The following is an 18,384-nucleotide window of genomic DNA, read 5'->3' on the forward strand; positions in this document are numbered from 1 at the left end:
CAGAAATAAATAAGGGGGTGGGGCTGGGGTTGAGGGTAAGTGAGATGGAGATAGGTGGATGCAGGTAGGGCATTGTTGTGGTTGGTCAGTGGGAATGGTACAGTGGATAGGTGAGTACGAAGTTGGATGGGTTGGGGGAGGAGAGATTTTGAAGCTGGTGAATTAAATATTCAGGCCGAGATAGTAAGAACTGCCGGTGCTAAAGCCTGAGATAACACAGTGTGGGGCTGGAAGAACACAGCAGGCCAGGCAGCATTAGAGGAGCATGAAAGTTGACATTTTAGGTCGGGACTCTTCAGAAAGAAGAAGGGTCCTGACCCAAAACATCAGCTTTCCTGCCCCTTTGATACTGCCTCAATATTCAGCCCATTGGGCTGTAAGCTCCCAAGGAAAAATATGATGTGTTGCTTTTCCAGCTAACATTATGACCTCACTCTGACAGTAGTGAAGCCCAAGGATGCACGTGTCACCAGGGGAGTGGGAGTGGGAGGGGAAGTTACAGTGGTTGGCAACAGGAAAATGGGGTTAGGTGGCACTTGCATAGTGCAAGTGCTATGTGAATCAATCCCCAATCTCTCCATTGTCGAGGACACCACATCAGGAGCAACAGATACAGCTGATGAGGTTAGATGAAGTGCAGGTGAATCTCTCCAGGATTTGGAAGGATTGTTTGAGGCCTTGGACGGAGGTGAGTGGGGAGATGTAGGGGCAGATGTAGCATCTCCTTTGGTTGGTGGGAAAGGTGGGTGTGGTGGGGGGGAATGTGGAGCTGATGAGGTCACAGAGTGAACAGTCCCTGCAAAATTCTGGTAGGGATGGGGCGGGTCTGATTGTAGGTAGTGGAAACATTGGAGGATAACGTGTTGGATTCAGAAGTTTGTAAAGTTGTGTGTGAGGACTAAGAGGATCTATTCTTATTGTTGTTGGGGGAAGAGGGTTGAGGGTATCCTTAATAATCGAGGCGGGGAAACTATGGTCCCTAAATCCAGGAAGTCCTAGAGCATAATACCTCATCTTGGGAGCAGATGTGGCGGAGGTGGAGGAATCAAGAGTCTGGGATAGAATTTTTGAGGGTTAGTGAGAGGAGCTGTCATTGAGGTAATTTTGGCAGTCAATGGGTTTGAAACGGATGTCATTGGTAATCCAGTTACTGGAGATGGAGACAGAGAAGTCCAAGAAGGGGGGGACGTGTCAGAAATGACCCAGGTGAATTTAACGATGCAGTGGAAGGTGTTGGAGAAGTTGATAACCTGTTCGAACTCCTTGCGGGAGCACGAGGCATCACCGACACAGTCATCAATATAGCGGAAAAAGAGGTGGGGGATGGTGCCAGTGTAATTGAGGAAGAAGGTCTGTTCCATAAAAAGGCAGGCATAGCGTGGGCCCATGAAGGTGCCCACAGCAACCCCTTTGGTTTGTAGGCAGTGGGTGGAATCAAAGGAAAAATTGTTGAGGGTGAGGACCAGTTCTGCCTACCCAATCAGAGTATCAGTGGAGAGGGTCTGGGTGGGCCTCCAGGAGAGGAAGAAGTGGAGGGCTTTTAGGCAATCCTTGTGGGGGTGCACATCTGAATATCCATAGCGAAGATGAAGGGGTTGGGGGACAGGAAATTGAAAGTTGTAGAAAAGGTGAAGGGTGTGGGTGGTGTTGTGAACGTAGGTGGGGTGTTCCTGGACCACAGCAGAAAGAACGGAGTTACGGCGGGTAGAGATGAGCTCGGTGGGCAGGAGCAGGCAGACACAATAGGTAGACTGAATGGTTGGGTTTATGGATCTTGGGTAGGGGATAGAAGTAGGTGGTACAGGGTTAGAAACTATGGGGTTGGAGGCTGTGGATGGGAGATCTCCCAAGGTGATGAGTTTGTTGATGGTCTGGGTGATAATGGCTTGGTGATCAGAGATGGGGCCATGATCAAGGGGATGGTAGGATGGTTGGAAGAAGTGTGGGAGAATTGGTGTCCAGCCTCACTAATGCAGAGGAGGTCAGTTCACCATACGACCACCGCACCACCCACACCCCCATTGTCAGGGAGTTAATGGTGAGGCTGGGGTTGGAGTGAAGGCAGCAGAGGGCTCCGTGTTGTGATGGGGAGAGGTTGGAGTGAGTGCGAGGGGCAGGGAGATTCTGTGATTGATGTCATGGTGGCTGTTGGAGATGTAGAGGTCGAGGGAGGGTAGGAGGCCAGAAGGGGTTGTCCTGGAAGATGGAGTTTGCTGGAGGTGGGAGAAGCATCATCAGAGGACGGGTTGGATTCTCATTCAGTGAAATTGGAGGCAGTAAAAGAGCTTACATTGAAGTGTGTGGGAAATGAAGGTTAGCCCTTTGTTGACGACTGACCGTTTGGCCTAAGTAAAGGGGGAGGTCTTGGAGGATGGTGATTACCTAGCAGGGTTTGCGGCGAGGGCTGAGTGTTGAGCTGGAGCTAGGAGCCAGGGTGGAGACTGCAGTTGGAATGGGTGTGTGTACAGGAGCAGTAACATGGGCAGAAGTGGAAGTAACAACTTGGTCAGTTGGTCATTGTGTGGTTGGCAGTGGAAATAGTCATCACATGATAAATGGAGGTTTTTGGAGTGACTGCATGGTTAATGACATCAGACAAATCCTTGATAAGGTCAAAGGTGAGGTTAGGATCCCGAATAGTTGAGGAAGACTGTGTCTGGAGCTAAGTATGGAAGAGTTTGGTGTACTTACTGTTTTTGATGTCTGATAAGTGGAGAAAAAACATTTATTGAGGGTGTGGATCCTTCTGAGGGCAAAGATAGAAGAGAACCCTACAGTACTGGGAAAGGAAAGCTCTGAGCTGGGACAAGGCTGACTGCAGGAAAGAAAAGACACCGACTTATGACTGCAAGCATGGAGATGAGAATCTGCAGGGAAAACCATTTCTGGAGGCCCTAGGGGTACTGTAGGTAACAATTGTCACAGTTGGGTCCAAATTGTGAAGGTTTGAACATCATTTGGAGTCCACGGGGATATGCCAGCTGCATTGACAGGCACTGAGGAAGGAGACATGGCTGGAGGAGCAGGATTATTTCAGAATGTGGTTGAAGAACTTCACAGCAGAGGAGATAACCAGGGGTTTGCAGTGGGAAAGATGCTCAATGAGCTAACTTTGGAGGGAGGAGGAAAACTTCTTTAGGGTTGGCATCCTTAGCAGAAACTTTACAGAGTTGACTTTCAGTGACTTGGACACAGTAAGGACCGCAGATGCTGGAAGCTCGAGTTCATAACTGTGGAGCTGGAAGAGCACAGCAGGTCAGCCAGCATCCAAGGAGCAGGAAAGTTAATGTTTCTGACCAAACCCTTCATCCTGGGGAGGGGGTTGGTGGGGGGGGGGTGTTGTAGGGTATATGAGATGGAGATAAGTGGATGAAGGTAGGGAGTTATTATGGTTGATCAGGGGAATGGTGGAGCAAATAGGTGAGTAGGAAGATGGACGGAATCGGGGAGGAGAGATATTGAAGCTGGTGAACTCAATATTCAGGCCATTGGGCTGTAAGATCCCAAGGCAAATTATGAGGTGTTCTTCCTCCAGTTGAAATTTGACCTCACTCTGACAAGGGAGGAAGCCAAAGATGGTCAGGGGATTGTTGGCGGTGGGGGGGGGGAATTAAAATGGATGGCAACTGGAAGGTTGGGTTGGTTGGTGAGTGCAGAGTGCAGATGGTCTGCAAACCAATCCTGAGTCTGCGTATGGTATCCCTGCTACAAAGGAAACCACAAAGGGAGCAATGGATACTACAGATCAGGTTGGACGAAGTGCAGGTGAATCTCTGCCGGATCTGGAAGGACTGTCTGGGGACGGAGATGACAGCGGAGGTGTTGTACCTTTTGCAGTTGCAGGGAAAGGTACTGGGTGTGATGGAGGAATTGGTGGGGAGTATGGAGCTGACAAGGGAGGCACAGAGTGAATGATCCCTGCAGAAAGTAGACAGGAGTGGGGAGGGAAATCTTTTTGTTGGTAAGGTCTGACTGTAGGTGGCGGAAATGTTGAAGGATGATGCGTTGGATTCAGAGGCTAGCCAAGTACATGAGGAGCAGGGGACGCTATTCTTATTGTTGCTGGGGAGAGATTATTTGAGGGTAGAAGCACAGGAAATGGGGGAGATATGGTTGAGGGCGTCCTTAATAACAGAGGAGGGGTAACTACGGTCCCTAAAGTGGGATGATATTTGGCAAGTCCTAGAACAGATCAGCTAACTTGTACTAACCCAGGCCATTCACACACCCGGAACATGATCAAGACTCTTCTGCCTCAGTTACTTACACTGTCCTGTATTATTGAATTTAATGTCATTGGGTGGTGTGTTTAGGAGCAGGATCTGGGTGTATAGGGAGTCCTCCAGGTACAGCAATACAGCTCAGTGATTTGAGGGAAAGAGACCTTGATACCAAGGATTTTTAGATGGTGGATGGTTGCTGTGGAGTATGGTGGAACTTGAACTGGTGGAATTTAGGATGTGTTTTTAGATTGATATGGGTTCAGGGTTCAAAATACAGTGTTGTGGCAGTGAAATCACTTTTGAAGTGTCACAAAATATCCATGATATAGACAAAGGTAAAAACTTCAAGAAAGGTTTAGAGTGCAACATCTGTGATTGGAGGAGCAGCAAGGACTGGATGGACAGAGCTGTCATTGGAGAAAAATTCTGTGAAAGAGAAATCATGTTTAACTAATTCATTACAGTTCTTTGAAAGTGGGAAAAATGCTATGGACAAAGGGGAGCTTGTAGACATACAATACTCGGATTTCCAGAGGTATTTCATTAGTGTGTAAGGTATATGAGAACAGATTACTGCTCTAATTTGGTGTTCATGGTGTAGGGAGTAACATACCAGCATGTATAGAAGATTGTCTGGCTAGTAGAGAACAGAGAGTTTGCCGAAAAGAGCCTGTGTCTCATTGGCAGGATGTGATGAGGGGAGTCCCAACAGGTATGTGCCAAGGTTTCAACATTTTACAATTTGTATTAATGACTTAGATGAGAGAAGCAAGGGCGTGGGAGCTAAATTCAACATGACACACAGCAAAAAGAAAAGTATGTTGTGAAGAAAAATAACAGGATATGGAAAGGATGTTGTCTGTTGTAGGTCAGCCCAAAATTAGGGGGTACTGTTTTAAAATTAGGAGTCAGACAGATTGTTTTTTAATTGCAAAAAGACACTTTATTCATTAAAAAAAATTGATAAGTACAATCTTTCCAACAAGGTAAAAAGAAATACAAATGATACCTTGGAATTTTACATCCCATGGAGCTATTATGAAGTTGTAAATAACAAGGGCATGTTTAACTCATACCGGAAAAAATTATTTACGTTTTGAGGCAATTGGTGGGAGGTCTGGCAACTGAATGGGCCCCCATTATACTTTTTCCCAAACCTCAGCATGTAGTCCTCGACTTTGGAATGTGCCAATCTGCAATACTGGGTCAAGGTCAACTCGTTACACTGAAAGTCAAACAAATTTTGAATGTTTTTCACCTAGTTGATTGTCCTCTGGTGCAGTCAATGTTTGTCTCCGTGTGCATTCTAAGGAACAGACCAGAGAGCACGAAGTTCTGTGTCATGGAGCTGCTTGGGTTGAACCTTGACAAAAACCACTACATCTCTCTCACTAGACCTTCTTTACAAGTCACATTCCAGAAGGAAATGAGTGATCGCCTCTTCACCAGTGCAGCTGCTTTGAAGGCAGCATGAAGAATCTGATAGGTAGTGCCCTTCTCACAACCAACCAAGCTACGCTGTAATGAACTTGTCATCAAAGGTGTTTTTGTTTGCACATTTTTCTACAAGTTTAAGTCAATACAGAATGGTTCAAACAGTTGGAGCATTCAACGGTGTTGAGCTCAAGCCTTTGCAACACCAGGGACAAGTAGAATCTGAGTACATAGTGATACTTGGTGTTTGTGTATTGTGGACACACAGATAATGAGTTAGTATTTTAAAGCAGTAGTGAAAGGGTTAAACAAATGTGCTAACACAAGGGAATATTTTGTCTTTGGTGATTAGTCCAACTGAGCAGTAATAAGTAAAGAAGACAATAGGGAGCTTGTAAGACAGAAGCAAGGTGACCATACCAGGATAAAGGTTAGGAAACAGACAGCAAAGCAGTGAACATAAGGTGAATAGTTAACCTGGTGGTCATGAAAAACAGCTGCTAAAGAATTATGAGAAAGGTGAAGAACAAAAGATAAAATGCGTAACCAAAGCTGAAAAATAAGGAAGCGGAACATACCGAGGCTAAGTGAGAAGTAAATAACAACTGCTGAATGTATTGTTGGAACATTCAGTTTACGTGAGTAACTGCATCTGCTGAAAGGTATAAGAATGTGAGCCGTGATCAGACAGTTTGTAGTTGCCATGTACCATCTATGTAACTGCCATGTTTCTGCAATAAAGACTTAAAGAAGACATTGCGCAGCTCCTTGCCTGGTTATTCCTGTTGTCAGGGAAGCGAGTACCCTACATGTATCGGGGTCTATGCACAGCTTTGTGGCCATCAGAATGAGGGTGGCATTGGGTATGTCCTTGCCAATCCCCCTGTTTATTCAGAGTTTTGTACATGGTGTCCCTGTGGACACGGTCCATCTTTGACTCCCAGATGAAGTGCAAGCTGGCCTGGGTGACTGCAAAGGCGTAGCTTCAGAAAATGGGCCAAACCTGGGCCAAGTACAACAACAGTGAGAGTTCCTCACACCTGATGACCAGGTTTTTACCTGCAAAGGAGAAGCAGCGGTGCTACCATCTGCCTCACTTTAATGAATCATTCCTCCCAAGTTTTAGTGCACACCCTGGCTCCTCTAAACCATATTCCCTGCACTTTCCGATCATCTGTACTGACTATGAAGGGGAGAAAGGATTGGTCAGCCCAGTTCCCAAAGAACACAGCCTCACTCTTGCTTCAATTTATTTTGGCTTCCAATGCCAGTTCAAACTGGTCACCAATGCTCATGACTCTGTACTGACAGTGGATCTGAACAGAAAACAGCAACGTTGTCTACGAACAGGTTTTGACCTGCAGGCTTCTGCTGCTTGGAGCAGTCATCCTCAGGCATGTATCCTTTCTGATGGACTTGGTAAAAGGCTCTAAAGAACACACAACCAAGGCGGTACAGAGAGGCAGGCCTGACTGGCTCCAAATCTGATTGGGAAGTTTTCTAATTCCCACACATTGATTGAGACTACATTACTGATATTGGCATATAGCAGACAGATCCAATTGCAGATATCCTCCCCAAATCCCATTGTGAAGAACATGTCCCACGTGTAGATGTGTAATATCCTTCTCCTGGTTCAGGCTGATGAGGCAAGATTCAACACCCCTCCCCTCACCCTCTCTCCTGCAGGTAGACAGTAGTATCCCTGAGGAGTGCAAGGCCCTCAAAGATCTTCCAGCCTGGTGTATAGTTGGATTCCCTATGCATCTTTCCTTAGGGATTTAATACCTTTGTAATACCTATACATTTTTTTTACTTGAGACTTAATTCCTTTCCTTCGGGATTTGCACATGCTACCTGCCAGAACCTGTCATGGAGAATCACCGGGAGACGGAGAGAATTCTTCAAGAAGTTAAACTTTTATTTGCAAACAAAAGCTGTGACAATCAGAAAATGGCTTCCCGATTACCCCCGACCTTCAGGGTTGTTTTTTATATACCTTTTCAGTTACCGTGCTCTTTCTAAGATTATCAGCGTGACCAACTGTGTTAGCTCATGTTATATCTCCAAAGCTATGCAGCAGACCAGTTATGTTAGCTCCTGTTATCTCTCTAAAGCTATTCGTCTTCTGAATCACTTTCTGCTACAGCGGTTCTCTACCTTCTGCCACAGTGGTTTTCTACTTTTTAGACTTAACCTATTCCATCCTGATTATCTCCTGCCACAATGGTCTTTTATTTTAAACTTAACCTATTACATTATGATCATTTGCTGCCACAATAGCCTTCTACTTCGTACCTAATCTACTACATTATGTCATAATGGCCTTCAATATTTGTTTACATGTCACATGATGTTACTATCCTAATCATACTGTGCTACCATTGTATCAGTACGCCTAATCTATTACATTATGTCATTATGGCCTTCATCCTGTTTACCTTTATGTCGCGTGATTTGACTACCCTACTCATACTGTTTTCCACTCATATATACTTGATTTGTTCTACATAGCCCAAATCAATTATCTTATAGCTTTTCATGTTCCATTTTATTTTCCATAAACCATGCTGTCGTACCTTTCCAGCAGATCCTGGCCAATTAAGTCTCAAAGAGCTGAATGCAATTCAGCCAGTAAGCCACTGCTTCTAGGCATTTTATTCTTTTCAAAGGACTTGAGGGCCTTAGTCAGTTCATTCAGAGATAAAGGCTGACGCAGCCTCTCCCTCATGCTGTCAACTCAGACCTCTGTGATCGAGGACAGGAATGACTGGGAAGCCATGTGATCTGTGGGCTTTGTGACACAAAAGAGTTGGCTGATCCACAGGGTGTCAGACTAGATGAGGAGAATCCTTTTCGCTTTGTGGTCATGTCACCATGAAATGTTCTGCCTCAGGTGGCGATGGAGGCAGAGTAATTAAATATCTTTAATATGGAAGTGGATAGATTCCTGGTGGGCAGAGAATCAAGGTCATCAGAAAGACATGTGAAACTCAACTCACACAGTTGACATGATTTTATTGAATGTGAAAACAGGCTTGAGGGGCCGAATTGCATAATTCTTTATCTATTTCAAATGTTTGCAGGTTTCCCAGTCAGTTTCCAAAGCTTCAGGAAACTCATGTTGCTCCATAAAATTTTGGATTGACTGTGAAAGATGTCAATCAGAGAACCCACCCACTCTGCCCATTCCATCCTCTTCCAGAGTTGTTTCACCCTCTATAGAGACTGCAAACCAAGGGAGGAGATGGTGAGTGAAGGGGTAGCTTTTATGCAAACTGTATCCCATAATTTTTTTTATATTCGTTCACAGGGTGAGGGCATCACTGGCTAGGCACCGTTTATTGCCCATCGTTAATTGCCCAGGGGATAATTAAGAGTCAGCCACATTGCTGTGGGTCTGGAGTCACATGTAGGCCTGATAGTTTCCTTCCCTAACGGACATTAGTGAATCAAATGGGTTTTTCCAACAAGTGACAATAGATTCACAGTCATCATTAGACTCTTAATTCCAGACATTTAATGAATTCAAATTCCACCCTCTGCATGGCAGGATTTGAACCCAGGTCCCCAGAACATTATCTAGGTTTATAGTGTAACAGGTCCAGCTATAACACCACTAGGCCATCACCTCCCCAGTAATGTCCAAACTAATCTTCAGGCAGTCTGACTATCCTGTAGGCAATCAGGGGTGGAAATGTCCCTTGTGCTGTGTGAGAAGACCCAGCTGAGAGAGCTGTTTACTCAGTGCTTTGTACTGAACTGTTTGACTGGAGCAGTGTGTTGGATATTGAGTGTGTTTATTGGAAGCATTTCCCTTCTGATTTCTAGGCTGAGTTTTGTTGATGGATCATTCCTGAAAATTCCTGAAAATGAGAAGGTGAACTATAACTGTCTGGGAAGTGCAGAGTGTCTGAGGATTCTTGTTGATTTTCTATTGTTCAGTTGCGTGTGTGTGTGTGTGTGTGTGTGTGTGTGTGTGTGTGTGTGTGTGTGTGTGTGTGTGTGGGAGCTGGGTATTAACCTGTGGATTGTAAATGCTCCATTCTATCTGTGTGTTGGGATTTCGATTTTCCATCCCTCCAAGACTTTCCTCCAACCCTGTCCGGATGACCTCCCCAAAGATAAAAAAGGAACAGGACATTGGTAAGGCCACTTCTGGGATACTGTGTTCAATTCTGGTCTCCCTGCTGTAGAAAGACATTAAACTTGAGAGAGTGCAGAAAAGATTTTCAAGGAGGGAGCGGGTTTGAAAGATTTGAGCTATAGGGAGAAGCTAATAGGCTGGGACTTTTTTCCTGGAGCTTCAGAGACTGAAGGGTAACCTTTAAGACATTTATAAATTCAGGAAGGGCATGGGTAGGGTGAATGGCCGAAGTCTTTTTCCTTGGGTGGGGGAGTCCAAAACTAGAGGGCAAAGGGTTAAGGTGAGAGGAGTAAGATAATTAAGGATCTGAGGGGTTGCTTTCTCATGCAGAGTGTGGAGTCTATATAGAGGGTGAGCTGCCCGAGGAAGTGCTGGAGACTGGTATAATTACAACGTATAAAAGGCATCTGGATAGGTACATGAATAAGAAGTTTAGAGGTATATGGGCCAAATGCTGGCAAATGGCAGTAAGTCAGCTTGGGATGTCAGGGTGGTACGGTCAAGTTGGATGGAAGGGTCTGTTTCCAGGCTGTATGACCTGCATTTATGTGGTGGAGCGATCAAAATGGGAGAAGACTGTGGGGCTAGAAATAGCAAAGTACAGAGATCTCAGATGATTATAGAGCTGGAGGAAATTATGGAGTTAGGGAGGAGTGTAACAACGGAGGGGTTTGAAACAAGGATGAGAATTTTCAAACAGAGGTCTTATCAGACACCTGAGAGAGGCAGTACTGAGGGAATGTTTGGACGACAATAACCATGGAGAAGGGGCACTGTGAGATTGTGGTGGAATACAATTCTGCTACTGCTACTGCTACTGGCTCACTGCTCCTCATGGATACCCAGTTTTCTGATTTGACCTTAGTCTACTTCCCCCATGATGATGAGGGTGAGTGACAGACAAATGAGGATAAAGAAAGGACTTGTATCTGATTACCCCAACACAGGAGAATAGCAGACTGGCACTCACGGTGGAACAGTATCGAACTGAAGAGTTCAGCCCCTTCAGCAAAGGTGGAAACAGAGTTGGAGGAAATCATGATTTCCTGTTTTATAGAAGGATTGCACCGTACTACACCAGAGAATACAGAGAGGATAAACACTGCATATAGATCCTGACCATCACCCAAGGAACAACTGCACAACTATGTGAAGATATTCAGTCCCTTCACAGCATTGCTCAAAACACAGAAGGTTGGGCAGTGAAACCATCAGCTGGAAATCAGTCTGATCAGGGGAGCTTTGACATATCGTCAGATCTAAAACTGGTCTGCAGAGACCCCGAGGACATCCCATACACCCAGTGGCACCCTTCTTTTATTAAAAGTCCACGTGTGTACAGGTTTTAGGAACAATCCAAAGAACCTGATCATCTATAGGAGATATGAGCCCAAAATATAAACTAGATGTCTATAATCTGGTGATTCCTCATCCACTCCACATAAAAGGCTCTAAAGTCACAGAAGACCCACAGCCCCAAAACAGGCCCAATGGCTCTAAAAGCATGAGTATAAACATCACCTAAAATGTCTAAATCTGAGTTGCCCACGACATTGAAAACGGACAGGCCCCACCTGACATACTTGAAGATGAAATTCTCCAGAATTTAAAGGAATACATCGAAGAACAATTTGATCTCTCCACAACCCTGACAGAAATCCTCAAGAAATATGGAACCTCCACAGGGCAGTGGGCTCTAGACAATATTAAACATGTCTGGGGAAAAATGACCTGATTATAAAGAATGTCTCTGTTGGTCTCTGTGTCTAACGAGACAAATTAGACAGAGACAAGAAATCATTGATAAATCTAAACATGACCTACAAAATTAATAATCTTAAAATCAATTAAAGGTGATCTGTGCCGAACTAAAAACGACTAAACAAGAACTTCAAAATGAATGGGAGGGCAATTCCAGTCCATCTAATGTTTTGTCACCCTCTCCTTATCTACAGTTTCCTCCTTACTCGTAATATACGACTCGGGAAGACAGGCACAAGGTTCAGGCCCTGAATGAAACTGGGAAACAAAACTCTGACAGTAGTGACTCTGACAGTTCAGATGATGACAGCAAAAAAGACCAGTCATTTAATTTGTGACAATGGGAACTGCAGATGCTGGAGAATCCAACATAATGAAATGTGAGGCTGGATGAACACAGCAGGCTGTGGTGAAGGGTCTAGGCCGGAAACGTCAGCTTTTGTGCTCCTGAGGTGCTGCTGGACCTGCTGCGTTCATCCAGTCATTTAATTTATGACCTGTACAGTCCTGCCGACAAAAATAAAAGAGAAAAGGAGACGAAGGGGAGACTGAATATGAATATATTCAGTGGGTCACTCACAAGCCCCCTAATTCCAAACTAATAGAGTGGTGGTCGAAGGAACTACCACATCCAAAAAAGGGGGTTTGAAAAAATGGAATGAACAAGAAAAGCTTAAAAACATTTAAAGTTTACACCCCAAGGATGGTGTACAACTATTGTCTATTATGATTGGGGGTAACGTGGGCAGGAGACAACACAGGATAGCATGGGAAAGCAGAGACAAGACCTAGACAGTAGATGGGGAACCATCCATGACTGGTTAAAAGATTGTGGTCTCCCTAAAACTGAGTAGAGTAGAATCTCTACTTGCCAGAAACGAGGAAATGAGGAATTAGGAGACTACAGCAATCTGGATTGAACACTCTGGATTGGCTGGCAATACTGACATTCTAGATGAATTAGACCATAGTAACCTGGCACCCCCCAAATCTGCATTTGTCACTGGTCTAAAACTGAGATAGCAAAGATGTTAAAAGTTATGGTCCCAGATTGGGAAATCAGTGGCAAGACTTGGAGAAATAGTTCAGGCCGCAAATCACCTTGAACAAAATATGGAGTCTAAACTCCACACAATGCAGTCAGTGACCACGTCCTCATGACTCCTGTAACCCACCATCCAGGTAAGTGCCATCATTGTGGCCGAGAGAGACATTAGGCAAAATCATGCCATTTTAAGAAAAAAACGTGCACAAGTGCCAAACTAGCCCCAAGACAAGAGTCGAACCCTTCAGAAAACTCTCTAGCCAACCAGGTGTTACTGGAAGGTTTTGACGGCTGAACAACAAAAAGCCTTCCTAAATCTCATTTAAAAACTAGGCCAGCCCACCTCCTACCTCTTTGCGCCTTTTTTTTAGCAGCTTTAGAAAAATGACCAGACTGCTGTCACGTTTCAATGGGGGTGGGCAAGAGGGAAATGGATTGTCTTTTGGACACTGGTGCTGAATTAATATGTTTACCTTTGATTGACAGACATAATCTTCCCTGTGGAGAGTGAAGCGCTGCAGTTGGGTTGGAGCAAATGGATTAATTCTTAAGAAGACACATTTATTGCCAAAATGATTAGGACCACCTGAAATTCTGGCATCTGTGTGGGTTGGACCTACGCAACAGGCTTTATTGGGAATGGATGTTGTAACCCAGAGAAATTTGTCACTGCATTTTGAGGATGGTCGTGTCATATGGTCAAGACAACACCTGAAACAGGAGGAATGGTAAGGTTATCTAATGATTGTGGTCAGTCAAAAATGACCCCGGTCACTTTTACCAGAGCTTCACCACCATGTACTAAACAATGCCCCATCAGTCTTGCCTCCATTGCCGGTATCTTGCCTGTTATTATGCAATTAGAACAACAAGATATCTTAGTTCAAATTCTGAATTCAACATCCAGTGTGACAAGTCAAAAAGCTGGACAGGACCCGGCATCTAAGAGCAAATCAATATATTGATCAGAAAGTGTCCTACTATTTCTAATTTCCTCTCACCCGACCACAAGTAGACATATCCAATGGATTTTGAATAATTCCTTTGGTCCCTGAGGCACAGTCATGGTTTGGCTTTACTGTGCAACAACAACAGTACACATGGACATGTCAGCCACAGGGTTTCCACAGTAGCCCTACTGTTTTCCAAATGGCTTTACAGAATATTTGCAGCAATTGCCTCCAATGGCATCCATGGTAATCCAATACAAGGGTGATATTCTGATAGCATCCTGGAAGGAAGAACAACACATGGAAGATTTGTACACTTTCCTTGACGATATGCACTCTTGAGCACATAAGGCCAATCTTAGAAAGGCACAAATTGCCCAAGATGAGATGGTATACCTCGGACAGAAGATCTCAGCAGAAAAAGGCGAAATGACCTGGGATAGAGCAGTTGCTATTCGAACAGCCAAAGAGCCCACAACAATATAAGGAACTGAGATCATTTTTAGTGCTCTGCAATTTTAACTGAGATTGGATTGATGGTAATACAAAGCTAGTTCAGCCATTAAATGATGTGTTGAAGGGAAAGCGGGAATCTGCAGTGCATTTTGTAGATGGTACACACCACTGCTACTGAGCATCGGTGGTGGAGGGAGTGGGTGCTTGTGGATGTAGTGCTAATCAAGTGGCTGCTTTATCTTGAATGGTGTCAAGCTTCTGTAGTATTGTTGGAGCTGTGTTCACTCAGGCAAGTGGGAAGTGTTCTATCACACTCCTGACTTGTATCTTGTAAATGATGGACAGGCTTTGAGGAATCGTGGGGGATTCAGTGATGGTGCCACCTTTGAATGTTAAAGGGCAGTGGTTGGATTGTCTTTTACTGGTGATAGTCGTTACCTGGTACTGGTGTGGCGCAAATATTACTTGCCATCTGTTGGGCCAAGCATTGGGTGTTAGTTTACCATGATTTTAAACCAGTATGTGCCTTTAGAGTGTTAATGGAAGTTTAGTTATCTTATGGGACTGTACAACCAGAGAGAGAAAACATTCAATCTTCACTTTAAGTGGAAGCTAAAAGGAGCAAGTTGTTGTTAAAATTTACTTCTAAAGCTTTTAGGCCATTCAATATTTCCTCCTAAAGAAAGTTGATTGATGAGAACTATGAAATAAATAAGTTACCTCAATGTAAATGCACAGTTTGTGAAACTGAAAAATTATGAGTGTTTGTTTAGAACTTTGCAGAATATTAAAACACCAAAAAAGTTAAAGTTTGCAGTTGTGTGAGTGGTCAAGGTAAAAGGCCCCACAGCTCACAGGACTGAAGCTGAACAGCAAAAGTAAAGAAGCAGGGCAAAGAATTTCTCGGATTTACTGTAAATTGTGTTGAGGGACTAGGTGGGATTTTGTTTTGCCAAGTGTTTGAAGTATTTTAAACGGATGATAGCTTGGTTTGTTTTGTAATTCATAGAATCCCTACAGTGTGGAAACTGGCGCTTCAGCCCAACAAATCCACACCAACTCACACAGCATCCCACCCAGACTCATTCCCCTATAACTCACCTAATGTGCACACCCCTGAACACTACGGGCAATTTAGCATGGCCAATCCACCTAAGCTGCACATCTTTGGACTGTGGGAGGAAACTGGAGCACTGGAGGAAACCCACGCATACACGGGGAGAATATGCAAACGCCAGTTGCCCGAGGGTGGAACTGAACCTGGGCCCCGGCGCTGTGATGCAGCAGTGTGTTACCACTGAGTCGTTTTAGTTTAGTTTTTTTTCTTTTGTGTCATAAATTTCTGTTTTATTGTCAAAATCAAATCTGCACCTTGGCATACTTATATTTCAGTGAGAGACTGGCATGTTTAAACGAGATTAAAATAAACATCATCATCACCCAAAGAACAACTGCACAACTGTGGGAAGGCATCCAGTCCCTTCACAGCATCGCTCAACACAGAGAAGGTCGGCCAGTGAAACCATCATCTGGAAATCAGTCGGATCAGGGGAGCTTTGTGATGACTTCACCAGTGCTGAGGGATTACAATGCCACCAATGGAGCCGACCTGCAGTGTGATTCAGTGACACAGGATTTGGAGCAACCATAAGGCCATAGGATATTGGAGCAGAATTAGGCCATTCAGTCCATTGAGTCTGCTCTGCCATTCAGTCATTGCTGATATGTTCTCAAACCCATTCTCCTGTCTTCTCCCTATAACTCTTGATCCCCTTAATAATCTCTGTCTTAAAAATGCTCAATGACTTGGCCTCCACAGTCTTCTGCAGCCGTGAATTCCACAGATTTGCCCACCTTCTAATGGAACATCATCTCAGTTCTAAAGAGTCATCCTTCATTCTGAGGTTCTGCCCTCAGATCCTAGTCTCTCTAACAAGTGGAAACATCTTCTCCAAGTCCACTATATCCGGGCCCTGTGTTATTCTCTAAGTTTCAATGAGATTTAAACTCCATTGAGTACATTCCCAGAGTCCTGAATCACTCTTCATATGGCACACCCTTCATTCCCATGATCTTTCTTGTAAATCTCCACTGGACCCTCTCCAACACCAACACATCCTCCTGTAGATACAAAATGGTGGCTGAAAACTGCTGACAATATTCCAAATGCTGTCTCACCAGAGCCTTATACAGCCTCAAGAGCCCTTGTATTCTAGGCCTCTCGAAAAAAATGTCAGCATTGCAATGCTGCCTTATCTGCCAACTGAACCTGCATGCTAACCTTAAGAGAATCCTGAACTAGAACTTCCAAGTCCCTTTATGCTTCAGACTTTTGAAGTACTTCCCCATTTAGAAAATAGACTATGCCTCTATTCTTCCTACCAAAGTGCATAACCTCACACTTTGCCACATTGTATTCCATCTGCCACTTCCTTGTCTACTCTTTTCACCTCTGCAGGTGCTCCTACAACTTCCCTACTTCCTAAATACTACCTGTCCCTCTGTCTTTGTGTCATCTGCAAACTTAGCGACAATGCCCTCAGTTTCTTTGTCGTTAATATAGATCGTGAATAGTTGTAATCCCAATGTTGACTTCTCCACTTTGTGCCTTCTGCCCGTCAGCCAATCCTCTCTCAATGCTAGTACCTTGCCCCGAACATCAAGGGCTCCTAATTTATTTAGCGGCCTCCCGTGCAGCACTTTGTCAAAGGCCCTCGAGAAATCCAGATAGATCATGTCCACTGGCAATCCTCTGTCTAACTTGCTTGTTTCCTCCTCAAAAAGTTGTAACAGATTTGTCAGTTATGACATACCCCAGATGAAGCCATGCTGACTCAGCCCTATTTTATTATGCACTTCCAACTGCTCCACAATCTTATCCCTTAATAATGGACTTTAAAAATTTACCAACAACTGAGGTTAGGCTAATGGGTGAAAAATTTCCTGTCTTCTGCCTCTTTCCCTTCTTAAAAAAGGATGACGGTAGCCATTTTCCAGTCCTCTGGGACCCTCCCTGAATTCAGAGGTTCCTGAAAGATCACCACCAATGCCTCTACAATCCCTCAACTACCTCCTTCAGAACCTGGAGTGCACCACATCTGGTCTGAGTGATTATCCACTGTTAGACGTTTCAGCTTCTCAAGCACCTTCTCCTTTGTGACAACCACTACACTCACCTTTGCTCCCTGACTATCCGGGACCTTTCCTTTTATCAGGGATGTGTATCCTTGGATATTTAACTCTTGGCCCAATTCCCTTGCAGCCATTTCTATGTAATGCCCACAACATCCATACCCACTATTTCTTATCTGCACAACAAGTTTGTTTAACCTTGTTTCATATTCTACATGCATTTAAGTACAATACCTCTAATCCCACAGTCACTCCTTCTCACAATTGTCCCCTTTTCTGCTGTGCCTGAAGTTAGGTTCCTGACCCTTTCTGTCTGTCCTATTACTTGTGACAGAAACTTTAATAATCTCTCTTGTGACTACTCTATTTAGCCATTCTGCCAAGATCCTGGTCTCAGAACCCTGATACAGTCGGTATAACCATATATAGCCAGAGTGTTAACAAAAGCTGAACAAAATAGGTCACAGCTTGAGAGAGTCTGGATTTTGTCTTTGCTTGTGAGCAGTTCAACCAGCATCTTTTTGGGAGAGAGAGGTGATGGTAGAGTATGCCCATGAAACAATTCAAAGAACTTTCCTGAAACAATTTCTTTCCGCTCCAAGGTTTGCAGAGGATGTCTCCATATTTGCAGAGATATTACAGAGGCAAACAGAAATGGAAAGCACAGTTAGTTGTGTAGATAGCCCAAAGAAAACAGGTCAGCAAGTGTGGTACATTATGATCTTATTGTCTTCCTCTGCAGCATGTGTGGTGGAGACTGTAGTGATAGAAGGAGCTCCTGAGCCACACAAGACAATGTTTAAAATAAAGTCAACTACCACCATCAGTATATTCTCCACATAAACTGTCCCTACGCTTCTTGAATCTGGTGACCCCCATTGTGTACTAACAGCAAATGAGGAGTCAACATCCTTGGAGTCATTCCCTGAATAAGAGTCAATCTTTTCCCCCTCTCTTTGTCCCGCCTTTCCTCTCTTCTGCGTCCCTCTCTCCTGTACATGTGCTGATCCTACTATTACCACGCATCATTTCTTTGGATGCTGTGGGTTTTCCTCTTCTGATCTGCCGTCAGACATATCCAAGGATACACATTCCACACTGATACGTAATATAAGATAGTACAGTACAAGGACAGGAACAGGCCCTTTGGCCCACCAAGCCTGTACAGATTCCTAATCCTTATTTAGACCCACTACTTATTGCTCATATGCTGTTTCTATGCTTTGAATCACTTGT

General features: G+C 44.3%; 1 protein-coding gene across 1 annotated transcript in view; it reads left to right on the forward strand.

Annotated features, from left to right (window-relative positions):
- Positions 1 to 18,384, forward strand: part of LOC125446377 (zinc finger protein 271-like) — an 81,293-nt gene that overhangs the window by 52,256 nt on the left and 10,653 nt on the right. The window lies entirely within an intron of this gene.

This window comes from Stegostoma tigrinum, chromosome 34, assembly GCF_030684315.1.
Source record: "Stegostoma tigrinum isolate sSteTig4 chromosome 34, sSteTig4.hap1, whole genome shotgun sequence".
Taxonomy (NCBI): Eukaryota; Metazoa; Chordata; class Chondrichthyes; order Orectolobiformes; family Stegostomatidae; genus Stegostoma; species Stegostoma tigrinum.